Source organism: Uranotaenia lowii, chromosome 3 (genome assembly GCF_029784155.1).
Source record: "Uranotaenia lowii strain MFRU-FL chromosome 3, ASM2978415v1, whole genome shotgun sequence".
NCBI lineage: Eukaryota > Metazoa > Arthropoda > Insecta > Diptera > Culicidae > Uranotaenia > Uranotaenia lowii.
In genome coordinates this window covers 37489432-37506502 of record NC_073693.1, presented here as the reverse complement: position 1 = coordinate 37506502, position 17071 = coordinate 37489432, and the positions used below count along the sequence as shown (strand labels likewise).

General features: G+C 30.8%; 1 protein-coding gene across 2 annotated transcripts in view; it reads left to right on the top strand.

Moving 5' to 3' along the window:
* Positions 1-9676: 9676 nt before the first annotated feature.
* Positions 9677-17071, top strand: part of LOC129757407 (tyrosine-protein kinase Src64B) — a 224839-nt gene continuing 217444 nt past the window's right edge. Inside the window, exons 1-2 of one of the 2 annotated variants that reach the window (XM_055754619.1) lie at positions 9677-9718; positions 11013-11564. The gene's annotated coding sequence lies outside the window, so the exon portion shown is untranslated. Of the gene's footprint in view, positions 9764-11012; positions 11565-17071 lie in introns of both variants that reach the window. The other variant, XM_055754618.1, reaches the window with a different exon arrangement.

The following is a 17071-nucleotide window of genomic DNA, read 5'->3' as shown; positions in this document are numbered from 1 at the left end:
TTTAAAAAATAAACTTTACAAACAATTTTCAAAATTTTTATAATTTAAAAATTTGATTGGTTTTACTGATCAACATTAAACGAATAGTATAATATAGTATAGGTAGTATAATATAAAATAATGAAATTTAGAAAAAAATACAATTCTGACAATATTTTGATGATTTTGAAAATATTGACAATAGCGACTACAGACCCCGTTCGATTTTGGCAACACGCCCGTACATTTTGTGTTGCCAAAATCGAATGTTGCCAAAATCGAACGTTTTTTTTTCCTTAACTTTTTTTCAGTTAATTTTACAAAACAACTATGATTATAATCAAAAACGTTATTTTTAGTCAATTTCCGACCATTGCACAGTGGTCCAAAATGCGAAAAACGTGATCGTTGCTTATAACTTTTTTAGGTCATATTTTAGCATATCGGTGTCTTCGGAGAAGTTTGTCAGTAAAATCAGCTCTATAATAAAAAACTATTATTTTTCTGATTAATCCCCCTACAAGTGAGATAAAATTTCTAACTTCTCTGTTATAGGTTTTAGCTCTTTGATGTCTTCGACAAACTTGTTAAAAATCAAGTTTTCTACAACTTTGTCTCAAATGCCAAGTTTCTAAAATGATTATTATTCGAGATATCGGCCAAATAAGAAACTTAACCTCTAAAAATCGGTTTTTTAATAATAACTTTTTTCAGTAAATTTTAAGTTTAATAAAATGTTCCACAAAGTTGTTTGTCTTACTAAAATACACCACTTTGCTGAACATTTCAAGTATGTAAAATGTTATACTGCAGAGCTATGTTAAAAAGATTACCGAAAATAGGGCTTTTTCACGCCTTATTTTACAAACACCGGGCAACATCGGGCAGCCCGCTTTAGATGCAAAATAAAGTCGAAGATTTCGTCTACAAGATGCAGGTACAATCGTCAGTATCCACTTGCATCCAAGCGAGATATATCAATTTTACTTTTCCATGTTTGCATTAAAAACAACGATTTCTATGAAACCACATACAGTGCATTCTACTAGGTACGTGTGTTTTCTTCTAGCTTTTCCCTGCGCGATGTCAGAAGCAAAGGTTTGGAAGCGTATTTGTATTATTAGTACAGCTTATTGTGTGTTCAATTGAAATAGATATCCTCTACAAGCTGGAGATGCTAATAATACAAATACGCTTCCAAACCTTTGCTTCTGACATCGCGCAGGGAAAAGCTAGAAGAAAACACACGTACCTAGTAGAATGCACTGTATGTGCTTTCATAGAAATCGTTGTTTTTAATGCAAACATGGAAAAGTAAAATTGATATATCTCGCTTGGATGCAAGTGGATACTGACGATTGTACCTGCATCTTGTAGACGAAATCTTCGACTTTATTTTGCATCTAAAGCGGGCTGCCCGATGTTGCCCGGTGTTTGTAAAATAAGGCGTGAAAAAGCCCTATTTTCGGTAATCTTTTTAACATAGCTCTGCAGTATAACATTTTACATACTTGAAATGTTCAGCAAAGTGGTGTATTTTAGTAAGACAAACAACTTTGTGGAACATTTTATTAAACTTAAAATTTATTGAAAAAAGTTATTATTAAAAAACCGATTTTTAGAGGTTAAGTTTCTTATTTGGCCGATATCTCGAATAATAATCATTTTAGAAACTTGGCATTTGAGACAAAGTTGTAGAAAACTTGATTTTTAACAAGTTTGTCGAAGACATCAAAGAGCTAAAACCTATAACAGAGAAGTTAGAAATTTTATCTCACTTGTAGGGGGATTAATCAGAAAAATAATAGTTTTTTATTATAGAGCTGATTTTACTGACAAACTTCTCCGAAGACACCGATATGCTAAAATGTGACCTAAAAAAGTTATAAGTAACGATCACGTTTTACGCATTTTGGACCACTGTGCATTGGTAGTCATTTTTTATTTTTTTCATCATGTTTTTGATGCATTTTTCACTTTTCTTATCATGTTTAAAATGTTTGTTTTCATTTGTCATGTTTGCTGTTTTTGTCATTCTTTATCATTTTTTAGTTGTTTTTTGTCATTTTCAGTCTTTTGTTTGAATTTCTTTTTTAACTTTTTGAATTTTTTATCTTTTTGTCATTTTTAAGTACTTTATCAAATTTTAAAAAAACTTTTGGTTTTATTGTTTCATTTCATCACTGTTTCAGAACATAAAACGTATTTATAGTGTTTTTCTAAATTAAATTGGTTGGCGGCGTACAGGAGAACGGAGTGTGGAGGCGAAGGATGAACCACGAGCTCGCGCGACTCTACGGCGAACCCAGTATCCAGAAGGTGGTTAAGGCTGGCCGGATACGCTGGGCAGGACATGTTGCGAGAATGCCGGACGACTGTCCTGCAAAACAGGTGTTCGCTACGAATCCGGTAGGAACAAGACGAGCGGGGGCGCAACGAGCGAGGTGGTTAGACCAAGTGGAGCGTGATCTGACGAACGTGGGGTGCCCGAGAAATTGGAGAACGGTTGCCATGGACCGAGTGAATTTTAGGAATTATGTTCGTCAAGTTATGTCGTAAGACGGAATACTATGAAAATAAAAATAATGGTCCTTTTATAACGAAAACTAAAAGGTAATGTTGTTTCTAAAAACCGTTCGATTTTGGCACATGAGTCAAAATCGGATGTTGCCAAAATCGAATGTTGCCAAAATCGAATGTTGCCAAAATCGAATGTTGCCAAAATCGAATGTTGCCAAAATCGAATGTTGCCAAAAACGAACGGGGTCTGTACATGATAATTTTGACAATTTTTAAAGTTTTATCAACTTTGACAATTTAGAATTTTTTTTCTAAAGTTTGACACCTTTTAAGTTTGGCGACGAACGTGTTAAACAATTTTGAGAAGTCATTCAATTTGACATTTTTGACAATTTTGATTAATTTAGCAAATTTTTGGGTAAAACTAAAGAAACTATAGTAAACAAAGAAGCGCAATCTGATCCCTTTTGAAATAATGAGCTTGCAACACTGCTGTAGGGCTGCCTTTAAGACTGCTTGGTTTTGCTCGATTGGAATGACACAGATAATCAAAATTTCCAATCGTGACATTTCGTCTCTTTGTTTACTATAGGCTCGTTAAGTAAAACCAATAAAGATAATTTTGATGAAGTGCCAATTTTGATTTCTTTATCAATTGTGAAATGATGAACATTTTAAAAACCATTTTTAATAATTGAATTTTATTAGAAAAATGACAAAAATAATAAAATTTCAAAAATGACAAAATAACAAAAATGACTTACATATACGAATAAAAATAACAAATTTTGATAATCTGGACAATTTTGACGAAATCCGATGAATTAAAAATATTGAAATTATGTGAAATTCGGCAATTTTGACATTTTATACAAATTTTAAATATTAACAATTTTGAAAACATTGACATTTTCAAAGATAATGAAAGCTTTAAATTTATTCGAATATTTTTCACCATAACGATATTTTTGACAAAACCGAAAATTTAAAATTAGTTATCATTTTTTTATCTTTTTGTAATTTTTGTCATTTTTGTCATTTTTGTCAATTTTGTCATTTTTGTAATTTTTGTCATTTTTGTAATTTTTGTCATTTTTGTCATTTCTGTCATTTTTGTCATTTTTGTCATTTTTGTCATTTTTGTCATTTTTGTCATTTTTGTCATTTTTGTCATTTTTGTCATTTTTGTCATTTTGGTCATTTTTGTCATTTTTGTCATTTTTGTCATTTTTGTCATTTTTGTCATTTTTGTCATTTTTGTCATTTTTGTCATTTTTGTCATTTTTGTCATTTTTGTCATTTTTGTCATTTTTGTCATTTTTGTCATTTTTGTCATTTTTGTCATTTTTGTCATTTTTGTCATTTTTGTCATTTTTGTCATTTTTGTCATTTTTGTCATTTTTGTCATTTTTGTCATTTTTGTCATTTTTGTCATTTTTGTCATTTTTGTCATTTTTGTCATTTTTGTCATTTTTGTCATTTTTGTCATTTTTGTCATTTTTGTCATTTTTGTCATTTTTGTCATTTTTGTCATTTTTGTCATTTTTGTCATTTTTGTCATTTTTGTCATTTTTGTCATTTTTGTCATTTTTGTCATTTTTGTCATTTTTGTCATTTTTGTCATTTTTGTCATTTTTGTCATTTTTGTCATTTTTGTCATTTTTGTCATTTTTGTCATTTTTGTCATTTTTGTCATTTTTGTCATTTTTGTCATTTTTGTCATTTTTGTCATTTTTGTCATTTTTGTCATTTTTGTCATTTTTGTCATTTTTGTCATTTTTGTCATTTTTGTCATTTTTGTCATTTTTGTCATTTTTGTCATTTTTTTTTTCATTTTTGTAATTTTTTATTTTTGTCATTTTTGTCATTTTTGTCATTTTTGTCATTTTTGTCATTTTTGTCATTTTTGTCATTTTTGTCATTTTTGTCATTTTTGTCATTTTTGTCATTTTTGTCATTTTTGTCATTTTTGTCATTTTTGTCATTTTTGTCATTTTTGTCATTTTTGTCATTTTTGTCATTTGTGTCATTTTTGTCATTTTTGTCATTTTTGTCATTTTTGTCATTTTTGTCATTTTTGTCATTTTTGACATTTTTGTCATTTTTGTCATTTTTGTCATTTTTGTCATTTTTGTCATTTTTGTCATTTTTGTCATTTTTGTCATTTTTGTCATTTTTGTCATTTTTGTCATTTTTGTCATTTTTGTCATTTTTGTCATTTTTGTCATTTTTGTCATTTTTGTCATTTTTGTCATTTTTGTCATTTTTGTCATTTTTGTCATTTTTGTCATTTTTGTCATTTTTGTCATTTTTGTCATTTTTGTCATTTTTGTCATTTTTGTCATTTTTGTCATTTTTGTCATTTTTGTCATTTTTGTCATTTTTGTCATTTTTGTCATTTTTGTCATTTTTGTCATTTTTGTCATTTTTGTCATTTTTGTCATTTTTGTCATTTTTGTCATTTTTGTCATTTTTGTCATTTTTGTCATTTTTGTCATTTTTGTCATTTTTGTCATTTTTGTCATTTTTGTCATTTTTGTCATTTTTGTCATTTTTGTCATTTTTGTCATTTTTGTCATTTTTGTCATTTTTGTCATTTTTGTCATTTTTGTCATTTTTGTCATTTTTGTCATTTTTGTCATTTTTGTCATTTTTGTCATTTTTGTCATTTTTGTCATTTTTGTCATTTTTGTCATTTTTGTCATTTTTGTCATTTTTGTCATTTTTGTCATTTTTGTCATTTTTGTCATTTTTGTCATTTTTGTCATTTTTGTCATTTTTGTCATTTTTGTCATTTTTGTCATTTTTGTCATTTTTGTCATTTTTGTCATTTTTGTCATTTTTGTCATTTTTGTCATTTTTGTCATTTTTGTCATTTTTGTCATTTTTGTCATTTTTGTCATTTTTGTCATTTTTGTCATTTTTGTCATTTTTGTCATTTTTGTCATTTTTGTCATTTTTGTCATTTTTGTCATTTTTGTCATTTTTGTCATTTTTGTCATTTTTGTCATTTTTGTCATTTTTGTCATTTTTGTCATTTTTGTCATTTTTGTCATTTTTGTCATTTTTGTCATTTTTGTCATTTTTGTCATTTTTGTCATTTTTGTCATTTTTGTCATTTTTGTCATTTTTGTCATTTTTGTCATTTTTGTCATTTTTGTCATTTTTGTCATTTTTGTCATTTTTGTCATTTTTGTCATTTTTGTCATTTTTGTCATTTTTGTCATTTTTGTCATTTTTGTCATTTTTGTCATTTTTGTCATTTTTGTCATTTTTGTCATTTTTGTCATTTTTGTCATTTTTGTCATTTTTGTCATTTTTGTCATTTTTGTCATTTTTGTCATTTTTGTCATTTTTGTCATTTTTGTCATTTTTGTCATTTTTGTCATTTTTGTCATTTTTGTCATTTTTGTCATTTTTGTCATTTTTGTCATTTTTGTCATTTTTGTCATTTTTGTCATTTTTGTCATTTTTGTCATTTTTGTCATTTTTGTCATTTTTGTCATTTTTGTCATTTTTGTCATTTTTGTCATTTTTGTCATTTTTGTCATTTTTGTCATTTTTGTCATTTTTGTCATTTTTGTCATTTTTGTCATTTTTGTCATTTTTGTCATTTTTGTCATTTTTGTCATTTTTGTCATTTTTGTCATTTTTGTCATTTTTGTCATTTTTGTCATTTTTGTCATTTTTGTCATTTTTGTCATTTTTGTCATTTTTGTCATTTTTGTCATTTTTGTCATTTTTGTCATTTTTGTCATTTTTGTCATTTTTGTCATTTTTGTCATTTTTGTCATTTTTGTCATTTTTGTCATTTTTGTCATTTTTGTCATTTTTGTCATTTTTGTCATTTTTGTCATTTTTGTCATTTTTGTCATTTTTGTCATTTTTGTCATTTTTGTCATTTTTGTCATTTTTGTCATTTTTGTCATTTTTGTCATTTTTGTCATTTTTGTCATTTTTGTCATTTTTGTCATTTTTGTCATTTTTGTCATTTTTGTCATTTTTGTCATTTTTGTCATTTTTGTCATTTTTGTCATTTTTGTCATTTTTGTCATTTTTGTCATTTTTGTCATTTTTGTCATTTTTGTCATTTTTGTCATTTTTGTCATTTTTGTCATTTTTGTCATTTTTGTCATTTTTGTCATTTTTGTCATTTTTGTCATTTTTGTCATTTTTGTCATTTTTGTCATTTTTGTCATTTTTGTCATTTTTGTCATTTTTGTCATTTTTGTCATTTTTGTCATTTTTGTCATTTTTGTCATTTTTGTCATTTTTGTCATTTTTGTCATTTTTGTCATTTTTGTCATTTTTGTCATTTTTGTCATTTTTGTCATTTTTGTCATTTTTGTCATTTTTGTCATTTTTGTCATTTTTGTCATTTTTGTCATTTTTGTCATTTTTGTCATTTTTGTCATTTTTGTCATTTTTGTCATTTTTGTCATTTTTGTCATTTTTGTCATTTTTGTCATTTTTGTCATTTTTGTCATTTTTGTCATTTTTGTCATTTTTGTCATTTTTGTCATTTTTGTCATTTTTGTCATTTTTGTCATTTTTGTCATTTTTGTCATTTTTGTCATTTTTGTCATTTTTGTCATTTTTGTCATTTTTGTCATTTTTGTCATTTTTGTCATTTTTGTCATTTTTGTCATTTTTGTCATTTTTGTCATTTTTGTCATTTTTGTCATTTTTGTCATTTTTGTCATTTTTGTCATTTTTGTCATTTTTGTCATTTTTGTCATTTTTGTCATTTTTGTCATTTTTGTCATTTTTGTCATTTTTGTCATTTTTGTCATTTTTGTCATTTTTGTCATTTTTGTCATTTTTGTCATTTTTGTCATTTTTGTCATTTTTGTCATTTTTGTCATTTTTGTCATTTTTGTCATTTTTGTCATTTTTGTCATTTTTGTCATTTTTGTCATTTTTGTCATTTTTGTCATTTTTGTCATTTTTGTCATTTTTGTCATTTTTGTCATTTTTGTCATTTTTGTCATTTTTGTCATTTTTGTCATTTTTGTCATTTTTGTCATTTTTGTCATTTTTGTCATTTTTGTCATTTTTGTCATTTTTGTCATTTTTGTCATTTTTGTCATTTTTGTCATTTTTGTCATTTTTGTCATTTTTGTCATTTTTGTCATTTTTGTCATTTTTGTCATTTTTGTCATTTTTGTCATTTTTGTCATTTTTGTCATTTTTGTCATTTTTGTCATTTTTGTCATTTTTGTCATTTTTGTAATTTTTGGAATTTTTAATTTTTGTAATTTTTGTAATTTTTGTCATTTTTGTCATTTTTGTCAATTTTGTCATTTTTGTCATTTTTGTCATTTTTGACAATTTTGTCAATTTTGTCATTTTTGTCATTTTTGTCATTTTTGTCATTTTTGTCATTTTTGTCATTTTTGTCATCCTTGTCATTTTTGTCATTTTTGTCATTTTTGTCATTTTTGTCATTTTTGTCATTTTTGTCATTTTTGTCATTTTTGTCATTTTTGTCATTTTTGTCATTTTTGTCATTTTTGTCATTTTTGTCATTTTTGTCATTTTTGTCATTTTTGTCATTTTTGTCATTTTTGTCATTTTTGTCATTTTTGTCATTTTTGTCATTTTTGTCATTTTTGTCATTTTTGTCATTTTTGTCATTTTTGTCATTTTTGTCATTTTTGTCATTTTTGTCATTACAATCATTTTTGTCATTTTTGTCATTTTTGTCATTTTTGTCATTTTTGTCATTTTTGTCATTTTTGTCATTTTTGTCATTTTTGTCATTTTTGTCATTTTTGTCATTTTTTTTTTTCATTTTTGTAATTTTTTATTTTTGTCATTTTTGTCATTATTGTCATTCTGTCATTTTAAGCTTATGAGTTTTTAAAATTTAACCTCTGTTGTCCATGATTTGACTGATTTTGTTTCCAAGTAGGTGAAATTGGAACCAATAACGTTTAAACTCTTTGTTGTACACATGGTCCCTATTTCGCAATATTTTTGCTGGGCGCTTTACTTCTTTCAAGCTCAGGGATAAAGTAAATGCTTGTTTGTGGTGCAATCCGGGAAATACATCATTTGCGAATGGTATTCTTTTCAGCATAGCCAGATTGCAAACCGCTCAAACTCGTACGCTTTGCGAAAAACGAAAAAATGTACTTTTGTTGGCAAAATAAAACTAGATGACCTTTTCTTTTGCTCGTCAGGTAGAATATTAGTTTACCGCAAAATCCCTTTACTTTTTTCGATAATCCGTAAAAAATGCTGAAAATCCGTAGGTTTCCATAGCTCCGTAAATGGCTCGAAATCCGTAGATCTGGCAACGCTGCTTTTTTTCATGGGGTTAGTGAAGTTTTCCACAACTTCACAAGCACTATTCTCTTTGTCAAAAAGAAAGAGATTTCTTGTTCTTGTTCGATAGAAAAGCGGAGAGAGGAAATCTGAATTCGCTCACTTAGCTCTCTCGCTCTCTTCGCCAAGAAACTGTATTGTTAGCATGACATCTCGAAGGGACGTATCAATATTTGATTTTATGTTATTCTCAGGTTTAACTTTGAATTTTAGACAACACTTAGGTCTGGACCAATGTTTTAGTTATAACATCTCATTCATTTAAACTGATAGCTTCAAAAGTTGTTGCATTTTCGAGAAAAACGGCAAACTTGAAAAAGGACACGTAGAACGGATAGACCCTCGCTGATTGATGGGCAAGGTTTTATGCTGCCTTGCTCAGTGAGTACCGCTATATAGGCAACATTATTATGCTACGTTCGCTCGCAATAAACATAAAAAATACGGATTGCTCTCCACCAGTTACCAATTCGCTGCACACAACCAAACTGGGCAACAGCGTTGCCAGATTGCAAACCGCTCAAGTCCGTAGATCTTACGAAAAACGAAAAACGTATACTGATTCCGGCAAAACAAAACTTTATGACCTTTTTTTGGTTGTCAGATAGAATTTTCATTTATCCGCAGAATCGCTTGAATTTTTTCGATTATCCGTAGAAAATCCGTAGGAAATGCTGAAAATCCGTAGAACTACGGAGAACTCCGTAGATCTGGCAAGGCTGCTGGGCAACAAAATCTTCTCTGAAGTTTCGTTTTTTTGTGTAGAAGAAATGAAAATGAAGTTGAGGGATTCCACCAGCTCGCCGCCACAGCCAGACGGACAAAACGGAAGAAAGACCGCATTCAGTCGAGAGAAGAGTGTGTCCCAGTCGAGACATCGAACGTTTTGGTAAAGCATCGGCGTGGCGCGATTCTAGTCCGGGATTTCAGTCGAGTCTGTTTCTGGTTTTATTTTTTGCGCTCTTGTTTTAGATTTTATTGCCATTTAGTTTTAATTTTAATTGATCATCGAGTGTGGATAATTTGGATTGGCAGATTTTATCACCTTTGCTAGGGTTCCTTCGGTGGTTATAAGGGGTGGTGAATAAGTGATAGCTAACTTTGGTGTGGTGACTCCATCTATCTACATATATCACGTAGTCGGCTATTGTCATGGGTTACTGACTCTATTTTTGTGTTCTATGAAGAAGTGGAAGGAAGCAACAACATCTTCGAATTAGTGGAGCGATTTCGAAGACGAGCCCCTCTTTTTTACGGGTGTACTGAAATGGGATAACGAAAAGAGAGTTATTTCAGATTTTTTTTTTCTCAGGTCGATTATTTGCCATCCATGTAAATCCAGTGGTGAATTAAGGATGAAAAAGATACTAATTACTGTGCAAGCAGGTCGGAGTTTTAATGGAGTTATAAAAACGCAGTGAATAACTCGAAAAATTCGTCATCGCTCTGCAGCGCAATTCTGTTATTAAACCAGCATTAATTATTGCCTACATCAGGATATCCTTTTTCGTCGCCACTTTTATTTGAATGTAGCAATTATTCTAGTATTAGTCCTTTGTTTGTGTGTGTGGTCTGCGCGAGCCTTCCGAGTGGTGAATTTTCCTGTTTTTCCGTTGAGTGTGGGTGTGGTAGTCGGGACAGGGTAGGTGGGTGGGTGAGAAGTTTTCGTGACACGACGTCGGGACGTACATAAGTGGGGTACGTGTTCAACGAAAGAATATGAAAGTGTGACGAAAAAAGGACTCTCACATAGCACTCACACACTCTCATCCGAATGCTGTGGGTTGAGGAGGATGGCTTTCTTCGATGGTATTTGTGTTGTCAATCGCGCCGCGTAGATGTTGGTGGTGAAATTTTCGGGGAAATCCTTTTATCCTGCGCGCCACCCCCTGCCATCAACTCCCTCCCCTTTCCGGGGGTGGTCGGTTTCCTCCTTTGCTTTGTGTGTATCCGAATTTTCCACCCTCACCGTGTCGCCGCCGGTGGAAAAAGATGAAAAATTGATTGGTGAATTTCGGTCGTTCGTCGGTCGGCGCAGCAGTTTTGTTCCGGGTGTCCTTTTTTCCCGTTTTCTCGTATTCGCAAAAAAATGTATTTGCCCCTCCGGGTATCCGTGTATTTTAAGTGTCAGAAAATTTTACCAGTGATTTCCGTTAACAGAAATTGTTCTCGTTGTTTTTCAGAATACTTTTTAAGTAAACTACTATCTTATACAGTTGCTGTAGTTAGATTGTGAATGAATCAAAGTGTTGAAAAAAAAACAAATAGGCAAAAAAAGTTCAGTCGGTTTGAAAAGTTGATACACAAGTGCTAAATCAGAAAAAAAGGTGAATAAAGAAGAAGAATAGTTTTAACCAGGAAGAAAAAGTCAATTGAACTAAATTTGTGGTGTACTTACCTCGGATGGGGTATGAAGATATTCGATGAAAGTGGGATTTAACTAAGATCGTTCGACGGCAGTGTATTTTGAGGGTTTCAGTAACCATTTTCGAGGGTTGTATTTTGTGAGTGAAGTTTTGAGATACAACATCAGTGTTTGAAAACCTTTTTTGTGATCCCCTTTTAAAGGATTTTCCTACTAGAAGTGTTTTCCCTCTTTGGAAAACCCTCGAATTACAAGTGTGGTGGTTTCAATAGACGGTGCTGCTGAGGAAGAAGAACCTTTTGGATTATCTCAACTCTTTCAACTTTTGTAGCAGTCGACGTTTCGATTGATGTAGTTGTATATTATCAAGGTAGGCTGAATTTTAATTGAATAATTCTTTAATTCACATATCTGAAATCTGGAATCTTCTGATGCCTGGATGCCTCGCATCAGATCTCCGAATCCGAATTCTTAATCTGAATTTTTAAATTCAGAATCTCAAATCTGAATATAGTACCTAATTCTGAATCTGAAATCTGAATCTGAAATCCGATTCTGAAATCTGAATCTGAAATCTGAATCTAAAAACTGAATCTGAAATCTGAATCTGAAATCTGAATCTGAAATCTGAAATCTGAATCTGAAGTCTAAATCTGAAATCTGAATCTGAATCTGAAATCTGAAATCTGGAATCTGGAATCTGAATCTGAAATCTGAAATCTGAATCTGGAATCTGAATCTGAAATCTGAATCTGAAATCTGAAATCTGAATCTGAAATCTGAATCTGAAATCTGCATCTTAAATCTGAATCTGAAATCTGAAATCTGAATCTGAATCTGAAATCTGAGTCTTAAATCTGAATTTGAAATCTGAAATCTGAATCTGAATCTGAAATATAAATCTGAAATCTGAAGTCTGAAATCTGAATCTGAAATCTGAATCTGAAATCTGAATCTGAATCTGAAATCTGAATCTGAAATCTGAATCTGAAATCTGAATCTGAAATCTGAATCTGAAATCTGAATCTGAAATCTGAATCTGATATCTGAATCTGAAATCTGAATCTGAATCTGTAATCTGAAATCTGAATCTGAAATCTGAAATCTGAATCTGAAATCTGAAATCTGAATCTGAAATCACAAATCTGAAATCTGAATCTGAAATCTGAATCTGAAATCTGAATCTGAATCTGAAATCTGAAATCTGAATCTGAAATCTGAAATCTGAAATCTGAATCTAAAATCTGAATCTGAAATCTGAATCTGAAATCTGAATCTGAAATCTGAATCTAAAATCTGAATCTGAAATCTGAATCTGAAATCTGAATCTGAAATCTGAGTCTGAAATCTGAATCTGAAATCTGAAATCTGAAATCTGAATCTGAAGTCTGAAGTCGGAAATCTGAATCTGAAATCTGAATCTGAAATCTGAATCTGAAATCTGAATCTGAAATCTGATTCTGAAATCTGAATCTGAAATTTGAATCTGAAATCTGAATCTGAAATCTGAATCTGAAATCTGAATCTGAAATCTGAATCTGAAATCTGAATCTGAAATCTGAATCTGAAATCTGAATCTGAAATCTGAATCTGAAATCTGAATCTGAAATCTGAATCTGAAATCTGAATCTGAAATCTGAATCTGAAATCTGAATCTGAAATCTGAATCTGAAATCTGAATCTGAAATCTGAATCTGAAATCTGAATCTGAAATCCGAATCTGAAATCTGAATCTGAAATCTGAATCTGATATCTGAATCTGAAATCTGAATCCGAAATCTGAATCCGAAATCTGAATCTGAAATCTGAAATCTGAATCTGAAATCTGAATCTGAAATCTGAATCTGAAATCTGAATCTGAAATCTGAATCTGAAATCTGAATCTGAAATCTGAATCTGAAATCTGAATCTGAAATCTGAATCTGAAATCTGAATCTGAAATCTGAATCTGAAATCTGAATCTGAAATCTGAATCTGAAATCTGAATCTGAAATCTGAATCTGAAATCTGAATCTGAAATCTGAATCTGAAATCTGAATCTGAAATCTGAATCTGAAATCTGAATCTGAAATCTGAATCTGAAATCTGAATCTGAAATCTGAAATTTGAATCTGAATCTGAAATCTGAATCTGAAATCTGAATCTGAAATCTGAATCTGAAATCTGAATCTGAAATCTGAATCTGAAATCTGAATCTGAAATCTGAATCTGAAATCTGAATCGGAAATCTGAATCTGAATCTGAAATCTGAAATCTAAGATCTGAATCTGAAATCGAAATCTGAAATCTGAATTAGTTCTCCTCACTTTGTTACGGGTTTTCATTGCATACGACAATTTTCGTCTTTGGGCATTTCTTGGTGAAATTATTCCAACTTGAACTGCTTTACTTTTAAAACAAACGCCTCGGAAATCGTTTAACAAAGATGTGTGAGTCAGCTGGTGTTTTTCCGAAAAAAAAAACTATTATAGTTATTGAAAAAGGTTATTGGTACCGGGGAAAACCCAGGAATTCAGGTCCAAAACCGGGAAAAATACTAAAAGATACCAAAATTCAGTTTTGATTCTGAGATCAGGAATTGTAACAAAAACTTGGAATTTAGAATTACAATTTCATTTTTTAAGCCAGAATTAAACTTTTTCTTAAAAAAGGGAAGAAAAATAGGAAAGTTTTAAAAAATAAGATAAGACATTAAAAAATCACTTGTAATTTTTTCAAGTACCGCCTATCATGACACTCATTAAAATACCAGCAATCATATAAAGAAAGACACTAAAGTTAAATTTTGAGTTCAAAACTCTTTGCTGTAGTCTTGGAAATGTAAAAAAAAAGTTTATATTAAAATTTCCCAGTGAGTTAAACAAAGTTCAAGAGTTAAATACAAGACAGAAATTAAAAATATATCTACCACTTTTTCTCGTATGGAAATGAGTCTTTTTGTAGCTTCAAAACAACAAATTATCGCTATAAATTAGCGGAGTGCAATAGGAGACTTTTCATTACTGAACTCACACTTTCGTGAAAGAATACATTAGGCTTAATATGTTGCAATTTCTTTAAAAATTTACAATTATTTTGAAAAATTTTGATGGAACTTATTTCTGACCGTTGCAAAAATTTGAGACCGTGACGAAATTTTTCAGCGCATATTTTAAGTAACTCATGTATAAAATTTACGTTTGATTGCGTACCAAACAAAATCTATAGATTCAATATTTCTGCCCTTCATTTTGGAATTTGATTTCGAATTTTTCAACATAAGATCCAGACAGATTTAAGCAGAGTCCAGTGATTATTCGAAAAAAAAAATCTTTGAAAAAGTAACGAAAAACACCTCAAATTTTATTTCATTTTTTCGTGGAAACACGACAGCAGCGTGAAAATTGTTTTCAAACTCCCAAAAAAAGCCATGCATATTTGAGTTTTCTGTTCGGCCCAGACGGCCCAACAATAAATACTACTATTGATTAACCCTGATCCGCTCTTGAGTGCAATGATTACTTTTTTTTATGGACGCACCCTGAAAGCCCTGGAAAAACTCCCTTATCAGACCTTGAATGTCAATTTCACACTCTTCGCTTAAAACCTCTATGTGTATATGTATCTCAACTGATTTTTTCAAAATTTATAGTTTTAGAAACCTCGTAACGCTTCTCAAATATGTTTCTCAGGCATTATTCACTTACAACTCTTCAGTTTTCCTTTATTCAATGTTTAAGAAAAAATCTGAAAAACATGCTTCGGAAAAATACTGTAGAACAGCTACAGAATGCTCAAAAAAAAATTTACTTAGTGTCGAAGAACGCTTAAGTTAGAGGCTATACGTTGCACATAATGATAGATATATGTTTTTGAAATTGTTTAAGCAATTGTTGAGCACAAAAAATGTAAACAAGTGGTGTAAAACCCCACTTTACAATCGATGAACCATCAAAATTGTTTAAGTCACACCAGATAAATTTTGGAAAATGGTTTGTAAAATAATTTGGCGCATTTTTGCATTTGATGGTCAAAATACGAAACACAGTATTTTAGACGAATTTTCATAGGTAGCTGTTTTTTAAACTTTTAGTCAATTTGCAATTTTTCAGATTCTCTTGCACTTAAATTCAACTTTGCACTGAGTATATAAATGGAAGATTTCCGCAATAAATTTATATTCGCTACAAAGGTTATTTCATAACTTCTATTGGTGTAACAAAAATTGCGCAGCGATACTTTACAAAAATATGATCAATAAAAATGGCCTCGGACTAGGGTTAAACTAAACAATGTTGTCAAAGACATCGCCACATGTTTTCATTCCTGGGGACTGTTAATTTAGTTCTGCTGTTGATGTTTTGTACCAATGTGCAATGTACACCTTAAAAAAAGTGACTTAACGACGGAACTTTGCGCAGGTGCATCTCGGAAATATATATATAAATGAATATTGTTGATACTTACGGTTTCGGCAGAGGAAATCTGCCGCTCCGTCGGCGAAACCAAAACAGTTTGTTTTGGTTCCGCATGCTTTGAGTAAATTCGCAATTGTAACAATAACGGTGATGATTGATGATGACAGCTGATGATGGTAAACACGGTACAAATGTTTACATCATCACACTGTGAAGCCAAACAACTCAATTTAGGTTCGTGGTAACTCACCAGTGTTGCCAGATATTCTGAGTGGTTAGCTCAGAATATCACACGAAAATGAGAATACTAATAAGTGAGGATATCATTTTTTTACGTAAGATTATAATTCTACATGCAAATATCAATTCCAAAAGTTGATTGACATTTCGTACTTCCGACTTTTTGAAAACAGTACAGAACATTGTTGTGCTTCCTTCCGGAATACTTTCAATGAGTTCGTGAGGGCTGTTGTTGTATTATTGAGGCAAGTTTTTTCTAGAGACGGCCAATTTAAGGAACTTATGAAGAGCCAAAATACGGCGCAGGGGCTACAATACGGAGCATTTCAATCAATAGTTTGATCAGGTTTATCTCAAATTATCAACCGCTTTCAATCAAGGACATATTTTTACTGCATTTCAGGCTAGTAAGCAATCATCAGGGTTGCTAGCGAACCGGGAAAACCGGGAAAAACTTTGGAATTTCATCACGTCACCGGGAAACCGGAAAAAAACCGGGAATTTCGGCACCTCACCGGGAAAATTGACATGTTTGAAATTTTTTCACGGAGTTTCAAAAATATTTTTAAAATTATTTCAAAATTTGGGAGTATTTTTTTAAGAGTCTCGATATAGATTTATCTCATAAACACTTATTTTCGTTCATTAGTAAACAAACGAAGTTTGAATCGCTTTTTTAACAAATTGCGGAGAAATATGAGTTATCTCATTTTTTCGCTCTCCGCAAATGTGCTACACTTAGAAGCATAACTCAAATGTTATAAATTTAATAATGAAACTATTATAGACAAAACTAAACACATAACTAACTACAGTCGAACCTGGATAAGTTAGAGTCCAAAGGACTGAACTTTGTTTCTTGCTTAAAGAGGTTTCTTACTTAACCAGGTTCTATTTTATAGAGGGTCAGCTACATACAAATGCATTAAAGTGATCTAGAAATTCAACTATTCAATGTGTATTTGATAAAAATGCACCTGACACCAGTTGATGCATGTTCGAAGGTTTCTGAGTAAGTTTCAATATGGTACAAAAGTGTTATTTTCTCTAATTTTCTTGGTCTAGTCAGGAAAACGACTTTAGCTTATAGAGGTTTTACACTCTCACTTGAAGAGGTTTTGTGTTTTGCAAAGCTTGAGACTTGATGTTTTCTCACTATAGAGGTTTCTCGCACATCTAGATTCGGCTGTACTAGTTTTAGTTTCGACGTTAAATTATTCAGTGTTCGATATACATATTT